At 39.3% G+C, this 14,545-nt stretch overlaps 2 protein-coding genes across 8 annotated transcripts in view; one reads left to right on the forward strand and one right to left on the reverse strand.

Moving 5' to 3' along the window:
* The window catches only part of LOC144025440 (uncharacterized), a 443,835-nt gene that overhangs the window by 70,166 nt on the left and 359,124 nt on the right, over positions 1 to 14,545 (reverse strand). The gene's annotated exons all lie outside the window — the stretch shown is intronic.
* hars (histidyl-tRNA synthetase) overlaps positions 1 to 14,545 on the forward strand; it is a 169,395-nt gene that overhangs the window by 35,945 nt on the left and 118,905 nt on the right. The window lies entirely within an intron of this gene.

The following is a 14,545-nucleotide window of genomic DNA, read 5'->3' on the forward strand; positions in this document are numbered from 1 at the left end:
TACCCTCCTGTCTATTTTGTTTCATGATAGGAAACAGTACTTTTCGCCGCTCGTTTATCTCTCTTGGGAATTGATCATTCATCCCGAAAGATGTCCCTTTGAGCTCCCGTCCTTTACTTTTTACCAATTCTTTATGTTTAAAATGTTCGAACTTAGCAATAATAGGACGGGGCTTATTGCCCTTACGAGCTCCGAGCCGGTGTACACGGTGAAAAGAGATATTATTTACCGTCTCCTGTGGGATCTTTAGCGATGATGTCATGAATTTTTTTATCTCACCCTCTGGATTATCTGGAGAATTTTCGGATATACCTGAGAATATTAGATTTTCCCGCATACTACGGGATTGAACATCTAAGACCGTTTCCTTTAGCATTTTATTTTCCTTTTTAATCGTCTCCAACTCGGCTGTGACAGCGACGAGAGAGGAGCGTAGCTCGGAGTTATCGCATTGGAGATCGCTTACCTGTTGGCTAACGAATTCCAAACTTGCCTTTAATTCTTTGACGTCCTCGCGGATAAGACAGAGGACGTCAAGTTTTTTATTTATGGAATCCAGCATACTCACCGATACGTCGGCGGTTGCTAAATCGTCCGTGTCTGTTGACGAGTCATTTTTCCTTTTTTTTTTCGAAGGATTATCCCGACTGGCCGCCGGCTCATCCATCGCGCAGCTATAAAAATGATCGTCAATAAAACGTTCGAGGTCGTCCACACTGGATAATATTTCCGATCTTTCTTAGAAAAGAAAAAAATCGAATTTATCTAATCATTAAATTCGGGTTTAATTAGAAATATAAAGCTAATTCTATTTTAGCAGCAGAGCGCCGCCATGTTAGATTTTCCCAGTCTCGCTACCGGTCACGCGATAGTCACAGCATCTCGCGATGGGAAATGTAGTTCCTCTGTGTGACTGGTTGTCTGTGTACCCCACATACGGTATTTTGTACAAAAAATGTAAACTCATTCTAAGTGTGATAACTAAGTCATTTATGAATATTCTTTTAGTTTCCACCACTCAAATTGTTCACTGGCTTCACACCGATCCAAACGTATGTACGTTTCCATTTTGTTTTATTCATTTTTGATTGCCCCTTTGGACAATAAAAGTAACATTGTGCAATGAGTACAACGAGCGATGATGTGTGTATATACACTTTTACAAAAAAATACCAATCAGGGCAACTCATTGCCTAAAAATAAAAAAGGACGCTGATTTTTGCAGGTCTTAACAATCACCAAAACCCGTTGAGCTTGACACACACACTGGCAAAAAAATATTCTACATGTAAACGTTTATTATGCCATTTTCAAAGAAATTTTGCTTCCAATATGCCAGTACCCCAACGTGCCAGTACCACAACGTGCAAGTACCCCAACGTGCAAGGACCCCAATGTGGCCCGGGCTGCGAGGGCCCTTTATAGCTGCTCGCAGCTCTAGTTATTATTATTATTCTTCTTCTTCTTTATTCTCCGCAAACGATCGCGATTTTGGGTACCTAAACATTCACGAAAACTCACCGAACTTTGCACACTCCTCAGGCCCGGCGAAAAATTTGATATTATTAAGTCGTCATAACAATGCGACTCGATAGCGCCCCCTAGCGTAGAAAAATAAAAACCAAGCCCGGCACGTTTGAGCTAGAGCAACAATAATTGGCAGGCACGTGTAGCACCCCGAGACGCACAAAAAAAAGTCTATTGGGACCATGTAGCTAAAATGTACAGGAAGTGAGCTATGAATTTTTTTATGTCCAATTTTGGCCTATTTTGGCACATTCACTGTGGTCATGCTTTTTCCCCCTTTGCAAACATTTTTCATCCAATTGACTTCAAACTTGGCATTTATCATCTCAAGACCTGAGAGAACAACTGGGCAAAACATCTTGCCTTTTTGAAATACTATATGACGGGGGCGGGGCATCAAATATTGCCTTTAAAATTTCATTTGTCCAGAAAGAGCAAATGCTTAATAACTCCCATGTTCAAGTTCCAAAAAATCTCAAACTTCTCAGGCAACGTAATAGTCACGGCCTGAAAACATCTATATGATAAAATTCAGTTATACATATAGCGCCACCTAGTGGTTACAATAAATGTCATACTTTACATTTTTAGCTACTGTGCTGAGCTTGTTGAAGGGATCCATTTGAAAATTGGTCAGAAAAGCCTTAAGATGTTGATCATGCCCCACACCGAATATTGTAACTTTTCGCCAAAGGGCGTGGCTGCTACGGTGACGCAAAGTCTGAAGATTTTTCGTGAAAATAAAAGCTGCATTAACTTGACCGAGATGATCCTATCTTCTCAAAATTTCACACATTTGATGAGAGTCCAGCCCTAAAGACATCTATGAACTTATATTTCATCTAACTGATCGCGCCACCTAGTGGCAATTTTTTTTCTTACGAATTTTCTTCTACGTTTTTCTCCAAACACGTTAACTGGACCTACCTCATATTTGCTCAGATGAGGGTTTCGGCCTTCATGATGTCACAACACGAAGTTTGTGAGTTTTCGCGAATTGCTGTGGGTGTGGCTAAGCGCTGTTCGCCAAGAAAACAACGCCAGTTTTGAGGGTCTAAACATGCACAGAAACTCATGAAACTTGGCACACACATCTGGCCTGGTAAAATGAGCAATATTTTATTGTTGATTGTGCTATTTTTACAAAAATGACTCAATAGCGCCACCTAGAAGTTTTTAACGAAGCAGCCCCGGTTGTACGTTTAAGCAAGAACGACGAATATTTTTAGGTGTATGAGGGAGCCCAAGACCTACAAAAAAGTCTAATTGACCCATATGCTAAAATGAACAGGAAGTGAGCTACGAATTTTTGAATGTCCCATTTTTGACAATTTTTTCACATTCACAGGGGGCAGACTTTTGCCCACTTCTCCTACACGTTTCATCTGACTGAGTTAAGACTTGACCTGGACCATGTCAAGACCTGAGCCAACGACAGGGGGAAAAATCTTGACCTTTCGAAATACTATATGATGAAGGCGGGGCATCAAAATTTGTGTTTCGCACTGAAAAAGGATATGCTTAATAACTCCCCGGTACATGCTCCAAAAAATCCCAAACTTGACATGTATGTTTATCGTCAAGGCCTGAAGCTATCTCTATGACAACATTCAGTTATATATGCAGCGCCACCTAGCCCTTGAGGCATAAAAAAAAAATACCCCACATACGGTATTTTGTACAAAAAATGTAAACTCATTCTAAGTGTGATAACTAAGTCATTTATGAATATTCTTTTAGTTTCCACCACTCAAAATGTTCACTGGCATCAGACTTATCCAAACATATATATATTTTTATTTATTTTTGATGGCCTCTGTGGACATTAAAAGCAATATCGTGAATGAAGGATATGCTTAATAACTCCCCGGTACATGCTCCAAAAAAAATCCCACACTTGACATGTATGCTTATAATCAAGGCCTGAAGGTATGTCGATGACAACATTCAGTTATAAATACAGCGCCACCTAGCCCTTGAGGCTTATATAAAAAAAAAAAAACCCACATATGGTATTTTGTACAAAAAAAATTTAAACTCATTCTAAGTGTGATGACTAAGTCATTTCTGAATATTCTTTTAGTTTCCACCACTCAAATTGTTCACTGGCTTCACACCGATCCAAACGTATGTACGTTTCCATTTTGTTTTATTCATTTTTGATTGCCCCTTTGGACAATAAAAGTAACATTGTGCAATGAGTACAACGAGCGATGATGTGTATATATACACTTTTACAAAAAATACCAATCAGGGCAACTCATTGCCTAAAAATAAAAAAGGACGCTGATTTTTGCAGGTCTTAACAATCACCAAAACCCGTTGAGCTTGACACACACTGGCAAAAAAAATATTCTACATGTAAACGTTTATTATGCCATTTTCAAAGAAATTTTGCTTCCAATATGCCAGTACCCCAACGTGCAAGTACCCCAACGTGCAAGGACTCCAACGTGGCCCGGGCTGCGAGGGCCCTTTATAGCTGCTCGCAGCTCTAGTTATTATTATTCTGCTTCTTCTTCTTCTTCTTCTTTATTCTCCGCAAACTATCGCATTTTTGAGGACCTAAACATTTACGAAAACTCACCAAACTTTGCAATCTCTTCGGGCCCGGCGAAAAATTTGATATGTTGTTATCATAACAACGCGACTCTATAGCGCCCCCTAGCGTAGAAAAATAAAAACCAATCCCGGCCCGTTTGACCTAGAGCTACGAAAATTGGCAGGCACGTGTAGCACCCCGAGACGGACAAAAAAGTCAGTGGAAGCCATTTCCTAAAATGTACAGGAAGTGAGCTATGGATTTTTGAATGTCCAATTTTGGCCCATTTTGGCACATTCACTGTGGTCATGCTTTTTCCCCCTTTGCAAACATTTTTCATCCAGTTGACTTCAAACTTGCCATGAATCATCTCAAGACCCGAGACAACAACTGGGCAAAAAAACTTTACTTTTTGAAATACTATATGACGGGGGCGGGGCATCAAAAATTGCCTTTAAAATTTCATTTGTCCAGAAAGAGCAAATGCTTAATAACTCCCATGTTCAAGTTCCAAAAAATCTCAAACTTCTCAGGCAACGTAATAGTCACGGCCTGAAAACATCTATATGATAAAATTCAGTTATACATATAGCGCCACCTCGTGGTGACAATAAATGTCATACTTTACGTTTTTAGCTACTGTGCTGAGCTCGTTGAAGGGATCCAGTTGAAAATTGGTCAGAAAAGCCTTAAGATGTTGATCATGCCCCACACCGAATATTGTAACTTTTCGCCAAAGGGCGTGGCCGTTACGGTGCCGCGAAATCTGAAGATTTATCAATAAAAGTTGCTTTAACTTGACCCAGATGATCCTATCTTCTCAAAATTTCACACATTTGATGAGAGTCCAGCCCTTAAGACATCTACGAACTTATATTTCATCTTACTTATAGCGCCACCTAGTGGCAATTTTTTTTTCTTACGGATTTTCTTCTCCATTTTTCTCCAACCACGTTTACTGGACCTACCTCATATTTGCTCAGATGAAGGTTTCGGCCTTCATGATGTCACAACACGAAGTTTGTGAGTTTTTGCTAATCGCTGTGGACGTGGCTAAGCGCTGTTCGCCAAGAAAATAATGCCAATTTTGAGGGCTGAAACATGCACAGAAACTCATGAAACTTGGCGCACACATCTTGCAGGGCAAAATGAGCAATATTTTATTGTGGATTGTGCTATTTTTACAAAAATGACTCAATAGCGCCCCCTAGAAATATTTAACGAAGCAGCCCCGGTTGTACGTTTAAGCAAGATCTTTGGAAATTTTTAGGTGTATGAGGGAGCCCAAGACCTACAAAAAAAGTCTCTTGGACCCATGTGCTAAAATGAACAGGAAGTGAGCTACGAATTTTTGAATGTCCCATTTTTGACGATTTTTGCACATTTACACGGGGCATACTTTTGCCCACTTCTCCTACACGTTTCATCCAACTGACTTCAGACTTGACCTGGACCATGTCAAGACCTGAGCCAACGACAGGGGGAAAAATTTTTGACTTTTCGAAATACTATATGATGAGGGCGGGGCATCAAAATTTGTGTTAAGCACTGAAAAAGGATATGCTTAATAACTCGACGGTACATGCTCCAAAAAAATCCCAAACTTGACATGTATGTTCATAGTCAAGGCCTGAAGCTATCTCTATGACAACATTCAGTTATATATGCAGCGGCACCTAGCCCTTCAGGCATAAAAAAAAATACCCCACTTACGGTATTTTTACAAAAATAGTTATCACACTGAGAATGAGTTCACAAAGTCATTTATGAATGTTTTTACTTTCCACCACTCAAAATGTTCACTGGCATCAGACCTATCCAAACATACATATTTTTTATTTAGTTTTATTTATTTTTGATAGCCTCTATGGAAGTTAAAAGCAGTATCGTGAATGAAGGATATGCTTAATAACTCCCCGGTACATGCTTCAAAAAATTCCAATCTTGACATGTATATTTATAGTCAAGGCGTGAATGTATCTCTATGACAAAATTCAGTTATAAATACAACGCCACCTAGTCCTTGAGGCATTAAAAAAAACACAAAAAAAACCACTTACGGTATTTTGTACAAAATTTGCGAACTCATTCTAAGTGTTATAGCTAAGTCATTTCTGAATATACTTTTACTTTTTCCACTACTCAAGATGTTCACTGGTATCAGACCGATCCAAACATATGTACTTTTTTATTTTGTTTTATTTATTTTTGATAGCCTCTATGGACAATAAAAGCAACATTGTGCAATGAGTACGAGCGATGATGGGTGTATATACTTTTGCAAAAAATACCAATCAGGTCAACTCATTCCCTAAAAATAAAAAAGGACGCTGATTTTTGCAGATCTTAACAATCACCAAAACCCATTGAGCTTGACACACACATCACACCTGGCAAAAAAAATCCACATGTAAAGGTTATCATGCCATGTTAAAAGAAATTTTGCTCCTAATGTGCCAGTACCCCAACGTGCAAATACCCCAATGTGGCCCGGGCTGCGAGGGCCCTTTATAGCTGCTCGCAGCTCTAGTTATTATTATTCCGCTTCTTCTTCTTCTTCTTTATTCTCCGCAAACGATCGCATTTTTGAGGACCTAAACATTTACGAAACTCACCAAACTTTGCAATCTCTTCGGGCCCGGCGAAAAATTTGATATTATGTAGTTTTCATAACAACGCGACTCTATAGCGCCCCCTAGCGTAGAAAAATGAAAACCAATCCCGGCCCATTTGATCTAGAGCTACGAAAATTGGCAGGCACATGTAGCACCCCGAGACGCACAAAAAAGTCAATGGAAGCCATTTCCTAAAATGTACAGGAAGTGAGCTATGAATTTTTGAATGTCCAATTTTGTCCCATTTTGGCACATTCACTGTGGTCATGCTTTTCCCCCCTTTGCAAACATTTTTGATCCAATTGACTTCAAAATTGCCATGTATCATCTCAAGACCTGAGACAACAACTGGGCAAAATATCTTGACTATTCGAAATACTATATGACGGGGGCGGGGCATCAAAAATTGCCTTTCAAATTTCATTTGTACAGAAAGACAAAATGCTTAATAACTCCCATGTACAAGCTCCAAAAAATCTCAAACTTCTCATGCAACTTAATAGTCACGGCCTGAAAACATCTATATAATAAAATTCAGTTATACATTTAGCGCCACCTAGTGGTAACAATAAATGTCATACTGTACGTTTTTAGCTACTGTGCCGAGCTCGTTGAAGGGATCCAGTTGAAAATTGGTCAGAAAAGCCTTAAGATGTTGATCATGCCCCACACCGAATGTTGTAGCTTTTCGCCAAAGGGCGTGGCCATTACGGTGCCGCAAAATCTGAAAATTTTTCGTGGCAATAAAAGCTGCTTTAACTTGACCCAGATGATCCTATCTTTTCAAAATTTCACACATTTGATGAGAGTCCAGCCCTTAAGACATCTACGAACTTATATTTCATCTTACTTATAGCGCCACCAAGTGGCAATTCTTTTTTTCTTATGAATTTTCTTCAACATTTTTCTCCAAACACGTTAACTGGACCTACCTCATATTTGCTCAGATGAGGGTTTCGGCCTTCATGATGTCACAGTAATATTTTATCATGTATTGTGCTATTTTTACAAAAATGACTCAATAGCGCCCCCTAGAAATTTTTAACGAAGCAGCCCCGCTTGTACGTTTAAACAAGATCTTTGGAAATTTTTAGGTGTATGAGGGAGCCCAAGACCTACAAAAAAGTCTCTTGGACCTATTTGCTAAAATGAACAGGAAGTGAGCTACGAATTTTTGAATGTACCATTTTTGACGATTTTTGCACATTCACAGGGGGCAGACTTTTGCCCACTTCTCCTACACGTTTCATCTGACTGAGTTAAGACTTGACCTGGACCATGTCAAGACCTGAGCCAACGACAGGGGGAAAAATCTTGACCTTTCGAAATACTATATGATGAAGGCGGGGCATCAAAATTTGTGTTTCGCACTGAAAAAGGATATGCTTAATAACTCCCCGATACATGCTCCAAAATATCCCAAACTTGACATGTATGTTTATCGTCAAGGCCTGAAGCTATCTCTATGACAACATTCAGTTATATATGCAGCGCCACCTAGCCCTTGAGGCATAAAAAAAAAATACCCCACATACGGTATTTTGTACAAAAAATGTAAACTCATTCTAAGTGTGATAACTAAGTCATTTATGAATATTCTTTTAGTTTCCACCACTCAAAATGTTCACTGGCATCAGACTTATCCAAACATATATATTTTTATTTATTTTTGATAGCCTCTGTGGACATTAAAAGCAATATCGTGAATGAAGGATATGCTTAATAACTCCACAGTACATGCTCCAAAAAAAATCCCACACTTGACATGTATGCTTATAATCAAGGCCTGAAGGTATCTCGATGACAACATTCAGTTATAAATACAGCGCCACCTAGCCCTTGAGGCATATAAAAAAACAAAAACCCACATACGGTATTTTGTACAAAAAATGTAAACTCATTCTAAGTGTGATGACTAAGTCATTTATGAATATTCTTTTAGTTTCCACCACTCAAGATGTTCACTGGTATCAGACCGATCCAAACGTATGTACTTTTTTATTTTGTTTTATTTATTTTTGATAGCCTCTATGGACAATAAAAGCAACATTGTGCAATGAGTACGAGCGATGATGGGTGTATATACTTTTGCAAAAAATACCAATCAGGTCAACTCATTCCCTAAAAATAAAAAAGGACGCTGATTTTTGCAGATCTTAACAATCACCAAAACCCATTGAGCTTGACACACACATCACACCTGGCAAAAAAAATCCACATGTAAAGGTTATCATGCCATGTTAAAAGAAATTTTGCTCCTAATGTGCCAGTACCCCAATGTGCGAGTACCCCAACGTGCAAGTACCCCAACGTGCAAATACCCCAATGTGGCCCGGGCTGCGAGGGCCCTTTATAGCTGCTCGCAGCTCTAGTTATTATTATTCCGCTTCTTCTTCTTCTTCTTTATTCTCCGCAAACGATCGCATTTTTGAGGACCTAAACATTTACGAAAACTCACCAAACTTTGCAATCTCTTCGGGCCCGGCGAAAAATTTGATATTATGTAGTTTTCATAACAACGCGACTCTATAGCGCCCCCTAGCGTAGAAAAATGAAAACCAATCGCGGCCCGTTTGACCTAGAGCTACGAAAATTGGCAGGCACATGTAGCACCCCGAGACGCACAAAAAAAGTCAATGGAAGCCATTTCCTAAAATGTACAGGAAGTGAGCTATGAATTTTTGAATGTCCAATTTTGTCCCATTTTGGCACATTCACTGTGGTCATGCTTTTCCCCCCTTTGCAAACATTTTTGATCCAATTGACTTCAAAATTGCCATGTATCATCTCAAGACCTGAGACAACAACTGGGCAAAATATCTTGACTATTCGAAATACTATATGACGGGGGCGGGGCATCAAAAATTGCCTTTCAAATTTCATTTGCACAGAAAGACAAAATGCTTAATAACTCCCATGTACAAGCTCCAAAAAATCTCAAACTTCTCATGCAACTTAATAGTCACGGCCTGAAAACATCTATATAATAAAATTCAGTTATACATTTAGCGCCGCCTAGTGGTAACAATAAATGTCATACTGTACGTTTTTAGCTACTGCCGAGCTCGTTGAAGGGATCCAGTTGAAAATTGGTCAGAAAAGCCTTAAGATGTTGATCATGCCCCACACCGAATGTTGTAGCTTTTCGACAAAGGGCGTGGCCATTACGGTGCCGCAAAATCTGAAAATTTTTCGTGGCAATAAATAATAGTTTATAATAATAGTTATAAATACAGCGCCACCTAGTCCTTGAGGCATAAAAAAAAAAAAAAAAGCCTCACTTACGGTATTTTTACAAAAATTGTAAACTCGTAAGTGTTTTAACTAAGTCATTTATGAATATTCTTTTACTTTCCACCACTCAATATGTTCACTGGCATCAGACCGATCCAAACATATGTACTTTTTTCATTTAGTTTCATTTTTTTTTGATCGCCTCTATGGACAATAAAAGCAACATTGTGCAATGAGTACGAGCGATGATGTGTGTATATATACTTTTACGAAAACTACCAATCAGGGCAACTCCTTGCCTAAAAATAAAAAAAAGACGCTGATTTTTGCAGATCTTAAATATCACCAAAACCCATTGAGCTTGACACACTCATCACACCTGGCAAAAAAATAAATAAAAAAACACATGTAATGGTTTATCATGCCATTTTCAAAGAAATTCTGCTTCCAACGTGCCAGTACCCCAACGTGCAAGTACCCCAACGTGGCCCGGGCTGCGAGGGCCCTTTATAGCTGCTCGCAGCTCTAGTTAGGGCCCGAGCAGCGACCGCTGCGAGGTCCCTCCTTCTTCTTCTCCTTCTTCTCCTTCTTCTCCTTCTCCTTCTCCTTCTCCTTCTCCTCCTCCTCCTTCTCCTCCTTCTTCTTCTTCTTCTTCTTCTCCTTCTCCTCCTCCTTCTTCTTCTTCTCCTTCTCCTCCTCCTTCTTCTTCTTCTTCTTCTTCATCTTCTCCTTCTCCTTCTTCATCTTCTCCTTCTCCTTCTTCTCCTTCTTCTTCTTCTCCTTCTTCTTCTTCTCCTTCTTCTCCTCCTTCTCCTTCTTCTCCTCCTCCTCCTTCTTCTCCTCCTCCTCCTTCTTCTCCTCCTCCTTCTTCTCCTCCTCCTTCTTCTCCTTCTCCTTCTTCTTCTTCTCCTTCTTCTTCTTCTCCTTCTTCTTCTTCTCCTTCTTCTTCTCCTTCTTCTTCTTCTTCTTCTTCTTTATTCTCCGCAAACGAACGCGATTTTGGGTACCTAAACATTCACGAAAACTCACCGAACTTTGCACACTCCTCCAGGCCCGGCGAAAAATTTGATATTCTGACATTGTCATAACAACGTTAGTCTATAGCGCCCCCTAGCGTAGAAAAATAAAAACCAAGCCCGGCACATTTGAGCTAGAGCAACGAAAATTGGCAGGCACGTGTAGCACCCCGAGACGCACAAAAAAGTCTATTGGGACCATGTAGCTAAAATGTACAGGAAATGAGCTATGAATTTTTTTTATGTCCAATTTTGGCCTATTTTGGCACATTCACTGTGGTCATGCTTTTTCCCCCTCTGCAAACATTTTTCATCCAATTGACATCAAACTTGGCATTTATCATCTCAAGACCTGAGAGAACAACTGGGCAAAAAGTCTTGCCTTTTCGAAATACTATATGATGGGGGCGGGGCATCAAATATTGTATTTAAAATTTCATTTGTCCAGAAAGAGCAAATGCTTAATAACTCCCATGTTCAAGCTCCAAAAAATCTCAAACTTCTCAGGCAACGTAATAGTCACGGCCTGAAACCATCTGTATGATAAAATTCAGTTATAAATATAGCACCACCTAGTGGTAACAATAAATGTCATACTTTACGTTTTTAGCTACTGCGCTGAGCTCGTTGTAGGGATCCAGTTGAAAATTGGTCAGAAAAGCCTTAAGATGTTGATCATGCCCCACACCGAATATTGTAACTTTTCGCCAAAGGGCGTGGCCGTTACGGTGCCGCAAAGTCTGAATATTTTTCGTGACAATAAAAGCTGCATGAACTTGACCGAGATGATCCTATGATCAAAATTTGTGTTTCGCACTGAAAAAGGATATGCTTAATAACTCAACGATATATGCTCCAAAAAAATCCCAAACTTGACGTATGTTTATCGTCAAGGCCTGAAGGTATCTCTATGACAACATTCAGTTATATATGCAGCGCCACCTAGCCCTTGAGGCATGAAAAAAATAAATACCCCACATACGGTATTTTGTACAAAAAATGTAAACTCATTCTAAGTGTGATAACTAAGTCATTTATGAATATTCTTTTAGTTTCCACCACTCAAAATGTTCACTGGCATCAGACTTATCCAAACATATATATATTTTTATTTATTTTTGATAGCCTCTGTGGACATTAAAAGCAATATCGTGAATGAAGGATATGCTTAATAACTCCACGGTACATGCTCCAAAAAAAATCCCACACTTGACATGTATGCTTATAATCAAGGCCTGAAGGTATCTCTATGACAACATTCAGTTATAATTACAGCGCCACCTAGCCCTTGAGGCATAAAAAAAAAAAAAACACATACGGTATTTTGTACAAAAAATGTAAACTCATTCTAAGTGTGATAACTAAGTCATTTATGAATATTCTTTTAGTTTCCACCACTCAAATTGTTCACTGGCTTCACACCGATCCAAACGTATGTACGTTTCCATTTTGTTTTATTCATTTTTGATTGCCCCTTTGGACAATAAAAGTAACATTGTGCAATGAGTACAACAAGCGATGATGTGTATATAGACTTTTACAAAAAATACCAATCAGGGCAACTCATTGCCTAAAAATAAAAAAGGACGCTGATTTTTGCAGGTCTTAATAATCACCAAAACCTGTTGAGCTTGACGCACACTGGCAAAAAAAATATTCTACATGTAAACGTTTATTGTGCCATTTTCAAAGAGATTTTGCTTCCAATATGCCAGTACCCCAACGTGGAAGTACCCCAACGTGCAAGGACCCCAACGTGGCCCGGGCTGCGAGGGCCCTTTATAGCTGCTCGCAGCTCTAGTTATTATTATTATTCTACTTCTTTATTCTCCGCAAACGATCGCATTTTTGAGGACCTAAACATTTACGAAAACTCACCGAAATTTGCATACTCTTTGGGCCCGGCGAAAAATTTGATATTCTGATGTTGTCATAACAACGAGACTCTATAGCGCCCCCTAGCATAAAAAAATAAAAACCAATCCCGGCACGTTTGACCTCGAGCTACGAAATTTGGCAGGCACTTGTAGCACCCCGGGACGCACAAAAAGTCATTTGGGACCATGTAGCAAAAATGTACAGGAAGTGAGTTATGTATTTTTGAATGTCCAATTTTGGCCTATTTTGCACATTCACTGTGGTCATTCTTTTTCCCCCTCGGCAAACAGTTTTATTCCGATTGACTTCAAACTTGGCATCTATCATCTCAAGACCTGAGACAACAACTGGGCAAAATATCTTGACTTTTCGAAATACTATATGACGGGGGCGGGGCATCAAATATTGCCTTTAAAATTTCATTTGTCCAGAAAGACAAAATGCTTAATAACTCCCATGTACAAGCTCCAAAAAATCCCAAACTTCTCATACAACTTCATAGTTACAGCCTGAAAACATAAAAATGATAAAATTCAGTTATACAAATAGCGATACCTAGTGGTAACAATAAATGTCATACTTTACGTTTTTAGCTATTGTGCTGAGCTCGTTGAAGGGATCCAGTTGAAAATTGATCAGAAAAGCCTTAAGATGTTGATCATGCCCCACACCGAATATTGTAACTTTTCGCCAAAGGGCGTGGCCGTTACGGTGCCGCAAAGTCTGAAGATTTTTCGTGACAATAAAAGCTGCATTAACTTGACCGAGATGATCCTATCTTCTCAAAATTTCACACATTTGATGAGAGTCCACCCCTAAAGACATCTACGAACTTATGTCATCTTACTGATAGCGCCACCTCGTGGCAATTTTTTTTCTTACGAATTTTCTTCTACGTTTTTCTCCAAACACATTAACTGGACCTACCTCATATTTGCTCAGATGAGGGTTTCGGCTTTCATGATGTCACAACACGAAGTTTGTGAGTTTTCGCGAATCGCTGTGGGAGTGGCTAAGCACTGTTCGCCAAGAAAACAACGCCAGTTTTGAGGGTCTAAACATGCGCAGAAACTCATGAAACTTGGCACAGACATCTGGCCTGGTAAAATGAGCAATATTTTCTTGTTGATTGTGCTATTTTTACGAAAATGACTCAATAGTGCCCCCTCGAAATTTTTAACGAAGCAGCCCTTGTTGTACGTTTAAGCAAGAACGACGAATATTTTTAGGTGTATGAGGGAGCCCAAGACCTACAAAAAAGTCTCTTGGGCCCATATGCTAAAATGGACAGGAAGTGAGCTACGAATTTTTGAATGTCCCATTTTTTTACGATTTTTGCACATTTATAGGGGGCATACTTTTGCCCACTTCTCCTACACGTTTCATCCGACTGAGTTAAGACTTCACCTGGACCATGTCAAGACCTGAGCCAACGACAGGGGAAAAAAATCTTGACTTTTCGAAATACTATATGATGAGGGCGGGCCATCAAAATTTGTGTTAAGCACTGAAAAATAATATGCTTAATAACTCCCCGGTACATGCTCCAAAAAATCCCAAACTTGACATGTATGTTTATCGTCAAGGCCTGAAGGTATCTCTATGACAACATTCAGTTATATATGCAGCGCCACCTAGCTCTTGAGGCAGAAAAAAAAATACCCCACTTATGGTATTTTTACAAAAATTGTAAACTCATTCTCAGTGTGATAACTAAGTCATTTATGAATATT

The sequence above is a fragment of the Festucalex cinctus genome, chromosome 9 (genome assembly GCF_051991245.1).
Source record: "Festucalex cinctus isolate MCC-2025b chromosome 9, RoL_Fcin_1.0, whole genome shotgun sequence".
Classification (NCBI taxonomy): domain Eukaryota; kingdom Metazoa; phylum Chordata; class Actinopteri; order Syngnathiformes; family Syngnathidae; genus Festucalex; species Festucalex cinctus.